The sequence below is a fragment of the Carassius gibelio genome, chromosome B19, assembly GCF_023724105.1.
Source record: "Carassius gibelio isolate Cgi1373 ecotype wild population from Czech Republic chromosome B19, carGib1.2-hapl.c, whole genome shotgun sequence".
Taxonomy (NCBI): domain Eukaryota; kingdom Metazoa; phylum Chordata; class Actinopteri; order Cypriniformes; family Cyprinidae; genus Carassius; species Carassius gibelio.
In genome coordinates, this window is record NC_068414.1 from 32,853,934 (window position 1) to 32,870,364 (window position 16,431).

Consider the following 16,431-nt stretch of genomic DNA (forward strand, 5'->3'; position numbering starts at 1 on the left):
TCAGAATAATGTTAAAACACAGCCGATATAAATCTGCAAGGGGGATATTGATATCTAAAAAATTGTTGGCGTGGCAACATGTCAAACTGGAATACTTCTCAGGTGATTTTGAGGCAAATAACATACTTAGAATTTCACAAAACTCTGAACACACATCAGTATTTCTGATAGGAACTTAAATTGTGAATGGATTTTGGATAGCTTGAATGGTTTTGCCGTGGTGATTTTTTTAAATGACCTTACAAAGGGAATCATTATTGTATTTTTAAATTGCAGCTTCCAAACACGTCAAAGAATTTTTTCATACAGATGAAAAAGTCATTCTGAGGAAATATGCATAGTTTCACGACTTTACAACACTGTATGGATAACAGAAAATTAAAAAAACTGTCAGACATCTCATCTCACTCTGTCCCTCTGTTTGAGTATATGTGCTTCAGACTTCCATTGTCTGAGAGAAATAGCGCCCCTACAGGTTCAATTCCCGGACTTTTACTTTCACTTTTAAATCGGTTAAAAATACAAACAAATACTTAGATTTAATTCACACTGACAAGCTAAACCAACATATCTGATTATTACCGGTTCAGGGCTCATGGATAAATTATTTCTGGCCAGAGATACGTGAGAAATAGGAGAGATGAATCACCGCTGTGATCACGAGCGTCTGGAGTAAAGAGCTCAGAGAAAACGAATTTATTCCTGTTTTAAAGCTTTTAAAAATAAATTATTACAGCGATATCACACAATCAACCAATTAGAACACACCAAGAGCTAAATTAAGATGTTTTTGAACTGTTTGTGTGAAAATGAAATATTTGCAGCTGCCTATCTGAAATCACCGCCTCCGATCAGCGCATACAGTGTCCAGCTCAAAACAAACGAATTTATTCTTGTTTAAGAGCTTTTTTAAATAAAATATTACCACAAATGCACACAATAAACCCATTGTAACACAACAAGAGCTAAATGCAGGTGTTTGTGACCTGTTTAAGTGTGCAAGACTATTTGAAAGCGCGACTGGCAGAATAACATATCTCTCGAGCTGCAGGATTCTGGCTTTCGTCGTACGAACGAACACATAACGGACAAGATTATTTCAAAACACATAATAGCTTGGCGACTATAAACGAAAACAGCCACGTGAACATAAACTGGATCTACTGGATTTGAATATTAAAGTGACCACATTTACCACTTGCTTCTGTCTTCAATTTTAATCTATATAAAAAAGGAAACTCATTCGACTTGGCTGCTTTTTTAATGTGTGCGTATTTATTTATTTATCTTTTTATACATTTTGTATAATTTCATAGTTTGTGTATTACAATTATAAAAACAAAAATAAAATTAGCCACTCACATAGAAATAGCTTAGGCCTTAACCTTTTTCTGACAGTTTTAGGGATTTTTAAAAATCCTAAAAAAACCTTATTTGTGCTGCAAATAATAATTTCAAACTCATTTGATACTGACCTGTGACATTATATTTATTTTAATTTACATAATCTCATGGATGTAACAGTAAATCTGTTCAGCTCACAGATCAATACTAAGCTGTAATACAAGCAGAACTTTCACAAATGCTTATGAGTCATTTAAGGATTTGATAACACTGTAAAATAATGTCTAATTTGTTAACATTAGCAAATACATTGATAACACTTTATAATAACTGCACTCATTATTAAATAGTCAGTTCATGCTTTATAAAGCCTTGTCCCAATATTAATAGTCAGTAGTAAGCAGTTTATAAATACAGCTATAAATAGCTTGTCCTTGGTTTATAAGCACATTTATTAAAAAGGAGAGTAAAGGGTCAGTTATCTTCCTATGAAAAATAAAAGATAAAAATAAACAAACAACAACAACACAGATTGATACAGAACTCAGAAATTTTATTGTGTATTTATGATAAAATCAGCCTGTAAATGAATTCATACTCCTCCTCATACTACTCCATACTCCTTTTTCAACATGATGCCAATATACTGAGATGTTAAATTGTGAATGGGTTTAGGATAGCTTAAATGGTGTTGCCATAGAGATTTATTAAAGTAACATAAAAAATACAATAGTTATTTTACTATATCTTTAAAATTTTTCATTCTAACTCTTCATATTTTTTTATATAAGTAGAAGTCCTCATTTGAAGGAAGCACAGTAAGTTTCATAGCTTTATCATTTTCAAGAGCCAGCATAAAATTAAAACTATCATAACTTATAAATCAAGCTTGCAATTCTTAGTACCTATAATGGCCACCAGAGGGAGCTATAGGATTACTTTTAAATAATTATTGGAGAAACGAGTATGATTTAAATAATTTATAGAAATCTTTCAAATAAAATAATATGTATTTTAGGAATTTTACTGATAAAATGACCCTCACTTAATTAGAATAACAAGCTGAAGTATTGTGAACTGTATATTAAGAATAATTCTTAATAGGCTTTATGGACAGATACGTTTTAAGTGACTCTTGAAGGTTCAGCACCACATCCTCTTTTACCACTGTTTAAAGAATTAATCTTACAGAACAGGTGTGAATGAATTTTGGATAGCTTGAATGGTTTTGTCGTGGTGATTTTTTGAAATAATAGTAAAAAAGGAACCAGTAAAAAAAAGTGCAGCTTCTAAACACTTCAAAAAAATGTACACATAGAAGACAAGTCATTCTGAGGAAATATGCATAGTTTCATGACTATACAACATTATATGGATGACAGAAAATTAAAAAACATACATCTGATGTCACTCTGTCCCTCTGTCACTGTGTGTGTGTGTTTGTGTGTGTTTTAAGTGAATTAGGTGTGAAACTATCAGTGAGCATTTAGTCTCCAGCGCCAACATTTTACAGAACTGCCACTTTCCCGGAGTCTCAGAATTACAATGTGTCAGGTTCTGAGAGATCTAAGATTCCAAAAAAATATTTAATTAGAATACCATGAAGTATTGTGAAATATATTAAGACTTTATATATAGGCTTAATGAACAGATTAGACTGACTCGTGAAGGACCAGCACCACCTCCTCTTGTTTGATGGTTTGAGGAATATATCTTCCAGAATCCGGGATTAAGATTTAGGAGCTCATTTTTATTCCACCTCCTTTCCTGAAAGTCTGTCTTGCAGAATTGACTAAAAATTAATCTTCACATTAATTCCTAATTCTTTTGCAATTCTTTTGTCAGTTCTTCTTGACCTGTTTTTCTCTTCCAGCTTTCCTGGACTATTGTATAGCACTCATAAATGATTAAATAAAAAATAATGGTAGTTATTAAGATTGATATGGTTTGGAATTGGTAAAATGTGCTTGGAAAAAAATCACAATAAAACAATGTTTTAATGTTTAAGTTTGGAATATTAACTGACATGAATGAATGCTATATAAATATTGTTCATGTTAACATAATGTTTATAAATGAAATCTTATTGTAAAGTGTTACTAAAGTTATATATATATATATATATATATATATTGTTCTGTGAATGTGATTTTAAAGTCTAGATGATTCGGATTAACCCTTTAACTGCCATATCAAGTTCAAGTTCAAGTTCAAGTTCAATTTATTTGTATAGCGCATTTACAACAGCCTCCTGGCTGACCAAAGTGCTTTAACATAAGAGCAAGAATATTACACATACATAAAAATAGACCAGACAAAAAATTTAAAACCACCCATTTCAAAATGTAGCATAACACAGTAGTAGGTACACTAAGGAAAATAAAAAAGTTTTTAGCAAAGATTTAAAAATAGACAAGGAAGGGGCCAGTCTGATCTCTAAAGGCAGGGTATTCCAGAGTCGTGGCCCAGCCACTGCAAATGCACGCTCCCCTCTACGCTCCCCTCTATCCTTTAAAACCTCACTGCCAGAGGGATATTGTGAATGCATGTGCCCGCTGGGCACAGTTTACCTGATGCCACCGGGGTGGTGATGGCATTGGTGGCTTGAGCCCGCCATCGCTGCTTGCAGCTATATTTATTATTTATTATTAGGGCTCAAGCCTGGAGGGCGAGAGCCCTATTGTTTTCCTTAGGATTATTTGTTATTATTAGGGCTCAAGCCTGGAGGGCGAGAGCCCTATTGTTTTCCTTAGGATTATTTGTTATTATTATTATTTATTAGGGCTCAAGCCCGAAGGGGCGAAGAGCCCTATTGTTCTTCTAAGGATTATTCTTATTATTTTTTTTATTTTTTATTTAACCTTCCGGGGGTTTTTAGGGGCCTTAACATGCTCAAAAACTCTTGAAAATTGGCACACACATTGGAATCTGCGGCCATCAGGACGCCGCAGAGGCTGGGACCCGGGCGTGGCACAGGGACTCTACAGCGCCCCCTGGAACACCTTCAGAAATCTTGAACCATAGCTCACACAGACTTGCATGTATTTATATGAAACTCGGTACACTTATAGATCTCATTGAGCCGAACAACTTTCACACTTTATGTCATAGGCTCCGCCCAACAGGAAGTCAGCTATTCAGAGCTGTTTAAAAAAAGCATGCTCTGGAATTTGAAATACTCCTCTGAGGTTTTCAACCCGTTCGCCACGAAACTCGGTGAACATGATCTCAAGACATTGGGGACGAAAAATTGCGAGGGGATTTTTGATATCTTGAACGGTTTGCCCGTAGCGAAGCGTGGAAATTATGGTGAGAAATGAGAAACAGGAAATGTCTAATAACATCCACATACATTTCCTGAATTTGATCAAACTTCATTGGTTTGTTCGTTGTATGATACCGATCGTATATATGTGACTATTAAGAGTCAACGTTATAGCGCCACCAACTGGCAGCAGGAAGTGAGTCATTTTCAAAATGTTTTGAATTCAGCATCTTATTTTTACTCGATTTACTTAAAACTTCATCAGAATAATGACAAAACACGGCCGATGTAAATCTGTTGTGGGGATATTGATATCTGATATGGCGTTGCCATGGCAACGTGTCAAACTTGAATGTTCTGTTATGATGAGTTTGAGGCAGACACCAACCTCAGATTTACATGAAACTAAAAACACATATCAGTATTAGTGATAGCTAGACAATGGGAAAAGCTTTTAAAAGGGCGTGAAGGAGGCATGCTATAGCGCCACCTTTTGTCAAAAGTGGGGGGTTTAGTTTTAGCTACAGACACCAAACTTGGTACATAAATTGTTCTTATCAAGACGGACAACTTTCTAATTCACAGTCATCAGCTACGACCAACAGGAAGTCGGCTATTTTGATTTGAATGTGTATTTTTGAGATTTTACAGTTGTGAATTAATGAATACTCCTCACAGGGGAAGTACACTATACACACCAAACGTTGTCTACATGAAGAAAAAACATCGAGGAACTTAAATTGCGAACAGATTTTGGTTAGCTTGAACGGTTTTGTCGTGGTGATTTTTTGAAATGACAGTAAAAAGTGAAACATTAATCGTCTTGTATTTTTAAATTGCAGCTTCCAAACCTTTAAAAAACATTTTTAATTTAGAAAACCAGTGATTCTGAGGAAATATGCATAGTTTCATGACTTTACAGCACTGTATGATTAAAAGAAAATTAAAAAACTGTCAGACATCTGATCTCACTCTGTCACTCTGTGTGCTGACTCTGTGTGTGTGTGTGAGTGTGAGTGGGGGAGGGGTGTGAGCTGAGTGGCAGACAGACAGAGAGAGAGAGAGAGAGAGAGAGAGAGACTTAAACATCTCTTTAATCACCAGAAAAAAACTGTATTTTAAATAGTTATTTTTTTGTTGTTGTTGCTAATTGTGCTGTTATCATTACATCTTAAGAAATATCTTAGGCCGTATCCTTTTCTGACAGTTTCAGGGATTAAAAAAAATCCTAAAAAACCTTATTTGTGCTGCAAATAATAATTTCAAACTCATTTGATACTGACCTCTGTCACCCTGTGACATGACATTTATTTGAATTTACATAATCTCAAGGATGTAACAGTAAAACTGTTCAGCTCACAGATGAAGACTAAGCTTTAATGCAAGCAGAACTATTTCACAAATGCTTATAGGTTAATGAAATCATAACAAAACACTTTTAAATTATTTAAGGATTTGGTAACACTTTAAAATAATGTCTCAATTGTTAACATTAGTAAATGCATTGGTAACACTTCATAATAGCTGCAATTCTTAGCTAAGCATTAGTAAATAGTCAGTTCATGCTTTATATAGCCTTCTCCCAAAATTAATATTTTAGTAAGCATTTTATAAATACAGCTATAATTAAATTGTTCATGGTTTATATGCACATTTATTTTGAGGAGATTAAAGGCTGTAATCTCCCTAAAAAAATGTAAAATAAAAAATAAAATAAATAAAATAAACAAACACAGAACTCATAAATATTTATTTCAAGATGCAATAAAAGAAAACTGTACACTTGAATTTATATATATATATATAAATATATATATATATATATATATATATATATATATATATATATACACACACACACAATTGCATAAGTTTATATTTAAAAATGTTTAGCAAGTGTACAGCTAATAATAATAATAATGCATTTTATTTAGTTTTAGCTACAGACACCAAACTCGGTACTTAAATTGTTCTTATCAAGACGGACAACTTTCTAATTCACAGTCATAAGCTACGATCAACAGGAAGTCAGCTATTTTGATTTGAATGTGTATTTTTGAGATTTTACAGTTGTGAATTAATGCATACTCCTCACATGGGAAGTACACTATACACACCAAACTTTGACTACATGAAGAAACAACATCGAGGAACTTAAATTGCGAACGGATTTTGGTTAGCTTGAACGGTTTTGACGTGGTGATTTTTTGAAATGACAGTAAGAAGGGAAACATTAATTGTATTGTATGTCTAAATTGCAGCTTCCAAACACTTCAAGGCATGTTTTCATACAGAGATCAAATCATTATGAGGAAATATGCATAGTTTCATGACTTTACAACACTGTATGGATAAAAGAAAAGAAAAAACTGTCAGACTTCTCAACTGACATGATCTCACTCTGGCCACTCCGTCTGTGTGAGGAAAGGGAGGGGGAGAGGGAGGGGGAGTGTGAGTGTGAGGGGGTTGGTGACTGTGAATCTTTGGTGACTGACAGTGTGTGTGGATTGTAGGGAGGGGCTGTCTGGCAGAGAGAGAGAGAGAGAGAGAGAGAGAGAGACCTAATCATTCCTTTAATAATCAGGAAAAAAAATCTATATTTTAAATTGTTATTGTTTTTGTTGTTGCTAATGGTGGTGTTTTTTTCCTTTCATTACAGGTTAAGAAATCTCTTAGGCCTTATCCTTTTCTGACAGTTTTTGGGATTTAAAAACATCCTGAGAAGCCTTATTTGTGCTGCAAATTATAATTTCAAACTCATTTGATACTGACCTATGACAACCTGTGACATGACATGACATTTATTAATCTCATGGATGTAACAGTAAAACTCTTCAACTGACAGATTAAGCTGCAATGCAAGCAAAACTATTTCACAAATGCTTATAGGTCATTAAAATCATTACAAAACACTAATAAATTATTAAAGGGTTTGGTAACACTGTATAATAATGTCTAATTTGTTAACATTAGTAAATGCATTGGTAACACTTTATAATAACTGCACTCATTAGCTAAGCATTAGTAAATAGTTCATGATTATAAAGCCTTTTCCCTTAATAATAGTCATTATTAAGCAGGAATACATCTCTAATTACATTGTTCTTGGTTTAAAAGCACATATATTACAAAGGAGATTAAAGTTTCAGTTGTCTTATAAAATAAATCAATAAACACAACCCAGTTTGATTCAGAATTCAGAAATATTTATTTCAAGATGCAATAAAAGGAAACTGTACACTTGAAAAGGTTTTGAGCGATTCTTGAAGGACTAGCATCACCTTCACTTGTACGATGGTTTGAGGAATATATCTTCCAGATAGTACCGCCGCTCCCTATATGCAGAGTATGCAGTCTTCGTAGAGCACCAACTCCCAGAGGGGGCACCAGTTGCTCAAAAAAAACAAAACAAATATGCGCCATTCTCCCATCCGCGTTCGCGACCACTCAATAGCATTTGAGAAGAAAGACTTGTAGTCACAAAACAATTGTAATGTGTTCATATAGGTGTCAGCTACAATGCACACCTTATACATTTTTTATACATTTTAAAATAAAGTGTTACTAAAGTTATATATATTGTTCTGTGTATGTGATTTCAAAGTCTAGATTGGTCGGATTAACCCTTTAACTGCCACATCCCTTAAAACTTGATTGTCAGAGGGTTACTGTAAATGCTTACGCCCGCTGGGCACAGTTTTCCCGATGCCACCAGGGTGGCGTTGCACTGATGGCTTGAGCCCGACATCGCTGCTTGCAGCTATATTTAGGGCTCAAGCCCAAAGGGCGAGAGGCCTATTGTTTTCCTTAGGATTATTTTTTATTATTATTATTATTATTATTATTATTTTTTTCCAACGTCTCGGGGGCTTTTGGGGCCCTTAACGTGCTTAAAAAGTCTTGAAAATTGGCACACAGATTGGAACCTGCGGCCATTAGGGCCGGGCAGAGACTGATACACGGGCGTGGCACAGGGGCTCTACAGCGCCCCCTGGAATATGGAGGGCCATATATCATACATTCTTGCTCGTAGACGTATGAAACTCGGTACACATATAAATCTCATCAATCCAAACAACTTTTGTATTGCATATCATGGGCTCCGCCCAACAGGAAGTTGGCTATTTAGGGTTTAGTATTCAAATTTTTCGTCAAAGTTGTGGGGGCTTTTGGGGTCCTTAACATACTCAAAAACTCTTGAAAATTTGCGCACACTTTGGAATCTGTGGCCTTTAGGAGCCTGCAGAGGCTGGGACCCGGGCGTGGCACAGGGGCTCTACGGCGCCCCCTGGAACACAGTCAGAAATGTTGATGTATAGCTCACACATACTTGCACATATTCATATGAAACTCAGTACACATATAGATCTCATCGTGCCGAACAACTTTCGTATTGCATGTCATAGGCTCCACCCAACAGGAAGTCAGCTATTTAGAGTTATGTAAAAAGCGCATGCTCTGGAATTTGAAATACTTGTCATAGGTTTTTTTCTCGATTGCCGCCAAACTCGGTCAACATGATCTCAAGACACTGGGGATGAAAAATTGCCAGGGGATTTTTGATATCTCGAACGGTTTGCTCGTGGCGAGGCGTTGAAATTATGGCGAGAAATTAGAAACAGGAAGTGTCTAATACCATCCACATACAGTTCCTGATTTTAATCAAACTTCATCAGATTATTCGTTGTATGATGTCGATCGCATATATGTGACTATTAGGAGTCAAAGTTATAGCGCCACCAACTGGCAGAAGGAAGTGTGTCATTTTCAAAATGATTTGAATTCAGCATCTTATTATTACTCGATTTGCTTCAAACTTCATCAGAATAATGTTAAAACACAGCCGATATAAATCTGCAAGGGGGATATTGATATCTAAAAAATTGTTGGCGTGGCAACATGTCAAACTGGAATACTTCTCAGGTGATTTTGAGGCAAATAACATACTTAGAATTTCACAAAACTCTGAACACACATCAGTATTTCTGATAGGAACTTAAATTGTGAATGGATTTTGGATAGCTTGAATGGTTTTGCCGTGGTGATTTTTTTAAATGACCTTACAAAGGGAATCATTATTGTATTTTTAAAATGCAGCTTCCAAACACGTCAAAGAATTTTTTCATACAGATGAAAAAGTCATTCTGAGGAAATATGCATAGTTTCACGACTTTACAACACTGTATGGATAACAGAAAATTAAAAAAACTGTCAGACATCTCATCTCACTCTGTCCCTCTGTTTGAGTATATGTGCTTCAGACTTCCATTGTCTGAGAGAAATAGCGCCCCTACAGGTTCAATTCCCGGACTTTTACTTTCACTTTTAAATCGGTTAAAAATACAAACAAATACTTAGATTTAATTCACACTGACAAGCTAAACCAACATATCTGATTATTACCGGTTCAGGGCTCATGGATAAATTATTTCTGGCCAGAGATACGTGAGAAATAGGAGAGATGAATCACCGCTGTGATCACGACCGTCTGGAGTAAAGAGCTCAGAGAAAACGAATTTATTCCTGTTTTAAAGCTTTTAAAAATAAATTATTACAGCAATATCACACAATCAACCAATTAGAACACACCAAGAGCTAAATTAAGATGTTTTTGAACTGTTTGTGTGAAAATGAAATATTTGCAGCTGCCTATCTGAAATCACGCCTCCGATCAGCGCTTACAGTGTCGAGCTCAAAACAAACGAATTTATTCTTGTTTAAGAGCTTTTTTAAATAAAATATTACCACAAATGCACACAATAAACCCATTGTAACACAACAAGAGCTAAATGCAGGTGTTTGTGACCTGTTTAAGTGTGCAAGACTATTTGAAAGCGCGACTGGCAGAATAACATATCTCTCGAGCTGCAGGATTCTGCCTTTCGTCGTACGAACGAACACATAACGGACAAGATTATTTCAAAACACATAATAGCTTGGCGACTATAAACGAAAACAGCCACGTGAACATAAACTGGATCTACTGGATTTGAATATTAAAGTGACCACATTTACCACTTGCTTCTGTCTTCAATTTTAATCTATATAAAAAAGGAAACTCATTCGACTTGGCTGCTTTTTTAATGTGTGCGTATTTATTTATTTATCTTTTTATACATTTTGTATAATTTCATAGTTTGTGTATTACAATTATAAAAACAAAAATAAAATTAGCCACTCACATAGAAATAGCTTAGGCCTTAACCTTTTTCTGACAGTTTTAGGGATTTTTAAAAATCCTAAAAAAACCTTATTTGTGCTGCAAATAATAATTTCAAACTCATTTGATACTGACCTATGACATCCTGTGACATTATATTTATTTGAATTTACATAATCTCATGGATGTAACAGTAAATCTGTTCAGCTCACAGATCAATACTAAGCTGTAATACAAGCAGAACTTTCACAAATGCTTATGAGTCATTTAAGGATTTGATAACACTGTAAAATAATGTCTAATTTGTTAACATTAGCAAATTCATTGATAACACTTTATAATAACTGCACTCATTATTAAATAGTCAGTTCATGCTTTATAAAGCCTTGTCCCAATATTAATAGTCAGTAGTAAGCAGTTTATAAATACAGCTATAAATAGCTTGTCCTTGGTTTATAAGCACATTTATTAAAAATGAGAGTAAGTTATCTTCCTATGAAAAATAAAAGATAAAAATAAACAAACAACAACACAGATTGATACAGAACTCAGAAATTTTATTGTGGATTTATGATAAACCCTGCAAATGAATTCATACTCCTACTCATACTACTCCATACTCCTTTTTCAACATGATGCCAATATACTGAGATGTTAAATTGTGAATGGGTTTAGGATAGCTTAAATGGTGTTGCCATAGAGATTTATTAAAGTAACATAAAAAAATACAATAGTTATTTTACTATATCTTTACAATTTTTCATTCTAAATCTTCATAATTTTTTATATAAGTAGAAGTCCTCATTTGAAGGAAGCACAGTAAGTTTCATAGCTTTATCACTTTCAAGAGCCAGCATAAAATTTAAACTATCATAACTTATAAATCAAGCTTGCAATTCTTAGTACCTATAATGGCCACCAGAGGGAGCTATAGGATTACTTTTAAATAATTATTGTAGAAACGAGTATGATTTAAATCATTTATAGAAATCTTTAAAAAAAAAATGAATTGTATATATTTTACTGATAAAATGACCCTCACTTAATTAGAATAACAAGCTGAAGTATTGTGAACTGTATATTAAGAATAATTCTTTATAGGCTTTATGGACAGATACGTTTTGAGTGACTCTTGAAGGATCAGCACCACATCCTCTTTTACCACTGTTTAAAGAATTAATCTTACAGAATAGGTGTGAATGAATTTTGGATAGCTTGAATGGTTTTGCCGTGATGTTTTTTGAAATAATAGTAAAAAAGGAACCAGTAAATGTCTTTTTATTTTTTTAAAGTGCAGCTTCTAAACACTTTAAAAAAAAAAAATGTCACTCAGTCCCACTGTCACTGTGGGTAATGGGTGTGTGTGTGTGTGTGTATGTGTGTGTGTGTGTGTGTTGTCAGTTCTTCTTGACCTGCTTTTTTCTTCTTCTTTTCTGACCTCATGAGCCAGTCAGCATTTTTTGTACAATGGTCAAGTCTTAACTTATCAATTTCTGTATTGCATTTGTGTTTGATATTTCTCATGGGTATTTCATAATTTTCGACCTTACAGTTTGAGTTAAAAGTCTATTTTAGCGCATTTCATCTGTAAAAGAAAACATGCCTAATAATTCTGCACACATGAATATAAGGAGTTTTTCTCTTCCAGCTTTCCTGGACTATTGTATAGCACTCATAAATGATTATATAAAAAATAATGGTAGTTATTAAGATTGATATGGTTTGGAATTGGTAAAATGTACTTGGAAAAAAATCACAATAAAACAATGTTTTCATGTTTAAGTTTGGAATATTAACTGACATGAATGAATGCTATATAAATATTGTTCATGTTAACATAATGTTTATAAATAAAATCTTATTGTACAGTGTTACTAAAGTTATATATATACATATATATATATATATATATATATATATATATATATATATATATATATATATATATATACATATATTTACATATACATATACATATACATATATATATATATATATTGTTCTGTGAATGTGATTTTAAAGTCTAGATGATTCGGATTAACCCTTTAACTGCCGTATCCTTTAAAACCTCACTGCCAGAGGGATATTGTGAATGCATGTGCCCGCTGGGCACAGTTTACCTGATGCCACGGGGGGGTTATGGCATTGGTGGCTTGAGCCCACCATCGCTGCTTGCAGCTATATTTAGGGCTCAAGCCCGAAGGGGCGAAGAGCCCTATTGTTCCCCTAAGGATTATTCTTTTTCTTATTATTAGGGCTCAAGCCCGAAGGGGCGAAGAGCCCTATTGTTCTTCTAAGGATTATTCTTGTTATTATTATTATTATTATTTTTATTTTTTATTAAACCTTCCGGGGGTTTTTGGGGGCCTTAACATGCTCAAAAACTCTTGAAAATTGGCACACACATTGGAATCTGCGGCCATCAGGACGCCGCAGAGGCTGGGACCCGGGCGTGGCACAGGGGCTCTACAGCGCCCCCTGGAACACAGTCAGAAATCTTGAACCATAGCTCACACACACTTGCATGTATTTATATGAAACTCAGTAGACTTATAGATCTCATTGAGCTGAACAACTTTCACACTTTATGTCATAGGCTCCGCCCAACAGGAAATCAGCTATTCAGGGCTGTTTAAAAAAAGCATGCTCTGGAATTTGAAATACTCCTCTGAGGTTTTCAACCCGTTCGCCACGAAACTCGGTGAACATGATCTCAAGACATTGAGGATGAAAAATTGCGAGGGGATTTTTGATATCTCGAACGGTTTGCCCGTGGCGAGGCGTGGAACTTATGGCGAGAAATGAGAAACAGGAAATGTCTAATAACATCCACATACATTTCCTGAATTTGATCAAACTTCATGGGTTTGTTCGTTGTATGATACCGATTGTATATATGTGACTATTAAGAGTCAACGTTATAGCGCCACCAACTGGCAGCAGGAAGTGTGTCATTTTCCAAATGCTTTGAATTCAGCATCTTATTTTTACTCGATTTGCTTAAAACTTCATCAGAATAATGACAAAACACGGCCGATGAAAATCTGTTGTGGGGATATTGATATCTGATATAGTGTTGCCATGGCAACGTGTCAAACTTGAATATTCTGTTATGGTGATTTTGAGGCAGATAACAACCTCAGATTTACATGAAACTCAAAACACATATCAGTATTAGTGATAGCTAGACAATGGCAAAAGCTTTTAAAAGGGCGTGAATGAGGCACTCTATAGCGCCACCTTTTGTCAAAAGTGGGGGGGTTAGTTTTAGCTACAGACACCAAACTTGGTACATAAATTGTTCTTATCAAGACGGACAACTTTCTAATTCACAGTTATCAGCTACGACCAACAGGAAGTCGGCTATTTTGATTTTAATGTGTATTTTTTGAGATTTTACAGTTGTGAATTAATGAATACTCCTCACAGGGGAAGTACACTATACACACCAAACTTTGTCTACATGAAGAAAAAACATCGAGGAACTTAAATTGCGAACAGATTTTGGTTAGCTTGAACGGTTTTGTCGTGGTGATTTTTTGAAATGACAGTAAAAAAGGGAAACATTAATTGTCTTGTATTTTTAAATTGCAGCTTCCAAACACTTCAAAGCATTTTTTCATACAGATATCAAATCATTCTGAGGAAATATGCATAGTTTCACGACTTTACAACACTGTATGGGTAAAAGAAAATGTGAAAACTGTCAGACTTCTCAACTGACATGATCTCACTCTGGCCACTCTGTCTGTGTGAGGAAAGGGAGGGGGAGAGGGAGGGGGAGTGTGAGGGGGTTGGTGACTGTGAATTTTTGGTGACTGACAGTGTGTGTGGACTGTAGGGAGGGGCTGTCTGGCAGAGAGAGAGAGAGAGAGAGAGAGACCTAATCATCCCTTTAATAATCAGGAAAAAAATATCTGTATTTTAAATTGTTATTGTTTTTGTTGTTGCTAATGGTGGCGTTTTTTTCCTTTCATTACAGGTTAAGAAATCTCTTAGGCCTTATCCTTTTCTGGCAGTTTTAGGGATTTAAAAACATCCTAAGAATCCTTATTTATGCTGCAAATAATAATTTAAAACTCATTTGATACTGACCTATGACAAACTGTGACGTGACATGACATTTATTAATCTCATGGATGTAACAGTAAAACTCTTAAACTGACAGATAAAGCTGCAATGCAAGCAAAACTATTTCACAAATGCTTATAGGTTATTAAAATCATTACAAAACACTAATAAATTATTTAAGGATTTGGTAACACTGTAAAATAATGTCTAATTTGTTAACATTAGTAAATGCATTGGTAACACTTTATAATAATGGCACTCATTAGCTAAGCATTAGTAAATAGTTCATGATTATAAAGCCTTTTCGCTTAATAATAGTCATTATAAAGCAGTAATAAATCTATAAATAAATTGTTCTTGGTTTAAAAGCACATATATTACAAAGGAGATTAAAGTCTCAGTTGTCTCATAAAATAAATAAATAAATAAACACAACCCAGTTTGATTCAGAATTCAGAAATATTTATTTCAAGATGCAATAAAAGGAAACTGTACACTTAAATAGCTTTTGAGCGATTCTTGAAGGACTAGCATCACCACTTCTTGTACGATGGTTTGAGGAATATATCTTCCAGATAGTACCGCCGCTCCCTATATGCAGAGTATGCAGTATTCGCAGGGCACCAAATCCCAGAAGGGGCACCATCCCAGTTGCTCAAAAAAAAAAAAAAAAAAAGAAAAAAAACATGCGCCATTCTCCCATCCGCGCTCGTGACAGATCACACCACATGTTTGCGGCTGAATGTTTGTAATTGATGGATGGACATCTATGCCTGGGTATAGGACATCAGCAATCCGGCACAGAGAAAAGAAAACTAAAGAAAGAAAAAAAAAAAAACAGGCATAAAGCTGTCTTGACATTGGACATTCGAGAGTCTCAAATTTAGGGACGGTCTCTAAAGTTACATGTGATATTGTTATACACTTTTCTAACGTCAGTAGCATTTGAAGAGAATGACTTTCAAAAACAACTGTAATTGTTCATCTAGGTGACAGCTATAATGCACAATTAATTTGAATGTTTGATATTTATTACAACAAACTGTAAGTCATATGTAAATTATGCTACTATTTCACATGGGCTCAAATGCAAATTTGAAGCTCAATAGCATTTGAGAAGAAAGACTTGCAGTCACAAAACAATTGTAATGTGTTCATATAGGTGATGGCTATAATGCACACCTTATAAATTTTTTATAAATATAAAAATAATGTGTTACTAAAGTTATATATATTGTTCTGTGTATGTGATTTCAAAGTCTAGATTGGTCGGATTAACCCTTTAACTGCCACATCCCTTAAAATTGTATTGTCAGAGGGTTACTGTAAATGCTTATGCCCGCTGGGCACAGTTTTCCTGATGCCACCGGGGTAGCGTTGCATTGATGGCTTGAGCCCGACATCGCTGCTTGCAGCTATATTTATTATTATTTTTCTTCAAGGTTTCGGGGGCTTTTGGGGCCCTTAACATGCTTAAAAAGTCTTGAAAATTGGCACACACATTGGAACCTGCGGCCATTAGGGCTGGGCAGAGAATGATACAAGGGCGTGGCACAGGGGCTCTACAGCGCCCCCTGGAATATGGAGGGCC